Source organism: Bos taurus, chromosome 23, assembly GCF_002263795.3.
Source record: "Bos taurus isolate L1 Dominette 01449 registration number 42190680 breed Hereford chromosome 23, ARS-UCD2.0, whole genome shotgun sequence".
Classification (NCBI taxonomy): domain Eukaryota; kingdom Metazoa; phylum Chordata; class Mammalia; order Artiodactyla; family Bovidae; genus Bos; species Bos taurus.
Window position 1 is genome coordinate 42,932,049 of NC_037350.1, and position 2,483 is coordinate 42,934,531.

The 2,483-nt window shown below is 43.8% G+C and overlaps 1 non-coding gene across 1 annotated transcript; it reads right to left on the bottom strand.

Annotated features, from left to right (window-relative positions):
* Window positions 1-737: 737 nt before the first annotated feature.
* LOC112443916 (U6 spliceosomal RNA) lies at window positions 738-844 on the bottom strand. The gene has a single exon (XR_003032317.1). It is a non-coding gene; the product is annotated as a U6 spliceosomal RNA (small nuclear RNA).
* Window positions 845-2,483: the final 1,639 nt, after the last annotated feature.

A 2,483-nucleotide genomic window follows, 5' to 3' on the forward strand; every position in this document is an offset into this window, starting at 1 on the left:
TAATAGGTTCCAGTTTCATCCATCTCATTAGAACTGATTCAAATGTATTCTTTTTAATGGCTGAGTAATACTCCATTGTGTATATGTACCACAGCTTTCTTATCCATTCATCTGCTGATGGGCATCTAGGTTGCTTCCATGTCCTGGCTATTATAAACAGTGCTGCGATGAACATTGGGGTACACGTGTCTCTTTCCCTTCTGGTTTTCTCAGTGTGTATGCCCAGCAGTGGGATTGCTGGATCATAAGGCAGTTCTATTTCCAGTTTTTTAAGGAATCTCCACACTGTTCTCCATAGTGGCTGTACTAGTTTGCATTCCCACCAACAGTGTAAGAGGGTTCCCTTTTCTCCACACCCTCTCCAGCATTTATTGCTTGTAGACTTATGGATTGCAGCCATTCTGACTGGCATGAAATGGTACCTCATAGTGGTTTTGATTTGCATTTCTCTGATGAGTGATGTTGAGAATCTTTTCATGTGTTTGTTAGCCATCTGTATGTCCTCTTTGGAGAAATGTCTATTTAGTTCTTTGGCCCATTTTTTGATTGGGTCATTTATTTTTCTGGAGTTGAGCTGTAGGAGTTGCTTGTATATTTTTGAGATTAGTTGTTTGTCCGTTGCTTCATTTGCTATTAGCTTCTCCCATTCTGAAGCCTGACTTTCCATCTTGCTAATAGTTTCCTTAGTTGTGCAGAAGCTTTTAAGTTTAATTAGGTCCCATTTGTTTATTTTTGCTAAAAATATGGAACGCTTCACGAATTTGCGTGTCATCCACGCGCAGGGGCCATGCTAATCTTCTCTGTATCGTTCCAATTTTAGTATATGTGCTGCCGAAGCGAGCACCCACTCCAGTATTCTTGCCTGGAGAATCCCATGGACAGAGGAGCCTGGTGAACTACAGTCCATGGGGTTACAAAGAGTTGGACATGACTGAAGCAACTTAACGTGTACACACTCTGCATCCTTCGATGCAGCTGATACCCTGATCAGTTTCCCTTTACCTGCTGGTGTGCCCATCTCAGGCTGCCATGAGCACTGGTTACCAATGACTCACACCATGTCCTTCTCCAGAAGACGCCTCCTTGCTCAGAGATGCTCAAGATGCTATGCTTTCCCCAGGAGGAAGGTAGTCTGCAGCTAATGAGTGATTAATACAGTTTACAAAAGTCCTGGACTCTTGCCGGGGGCGGGACGTGGAATTCTGTAGTGCTACACCCACTCCAGCTCATTAGACTGAAGCTAGACTTCCCCGAACTTTCGTTTTTGTCTGACTTTTTCCCCTGCGTGCTCCTGCTTCCCTTATTCCCTAACATATTTCACTTGAGAGCATGCTCCTCCCAAAGTCACTTGATTCAGAAACTCCATCTCAGTGTTTGTTGCGGGAAACCTGATACAAGACCCCTGACCTATCCTATAAAGTTATCCTCATAAAGTCAGATGTTTAAATGGTTGTTAAAGGATAACACAGATGATATTTAGGCAGGTAATGGTTAAAAGGTAACAGCCCTGTTTCCCTGGTGGTCCACTGGTTAAGAATCTGCCTTGCAATGCAAGGGACACTGGTTTGATCCCTGGTCCAGGAAGATTCCACATGCCACAGACCAACTGAGCCCATGTGCCCCAGCTACGGAGCCCATGCACCTCACACCTGTGCTCCACGACAAGACAAGCCACCGTGACGAGGAGCCTGAGCACTGCAACAAAGAGAGGCCCCTTCTCGCAGCAACTAGAGAAAACCCACGTGCAGCGATGAAGACCCAGCACAGCCAAAAATAAAACAAATAAGTAAATCTAAAAAAAATAAATAAAAGGGAACAGCCCTGAACTTCGCAGCCATGGTGACCCACTAGCAGTGTTCCTAAGGTAGCGTTATGGCATTTATGTTTCTGCTCAGTGGAAGAGTAATTTCAGCTCATATTCTAATCAAAAAATTACTTTTCCATCAAACCAGAGTGCTTATAACCCCCTTTCCACTGAAGAGCGGTAAGAACTCAGAGGGAGAGAAATCGAGAGAGAGAGAGAGTAAACTATAAAATTATGAAGACAAGTAGTGAATCTATATTTGCCTTTATTGACGGATAAAATTTATATAACATATGAGCTCTGCATCTTATAAAAAAGTACATTCCAATAAAAAGCACTGCAGTTCTGATGGGGGAGAGATGAAGTGCTATATCACTGTAGCTTCCACAATCCACTGGTACCCTTGATCTTTTTAACAACTTTGTACAACTCCTTTTCCCAAGACCCGAAAAATCTGAGCAGTATGTGTGTAATAGTTTCCTACAGCTGCTGTAACAAATGACCACAGTCTTGGTGGCTTAAAACAACAGAAGCTTATTCTCTCAAGTCCTGGAGGCCAGAAGTCCAAAATCAAGATGGACTCCCCCCAGTTCTGTGGGGGAGGATCCAGTCTTTGTCTCTCCCAGCATCTTGTGGCTGTTGGCATTCCTTGGCTTGTGGTTCCATCTCTCTGCTCCAT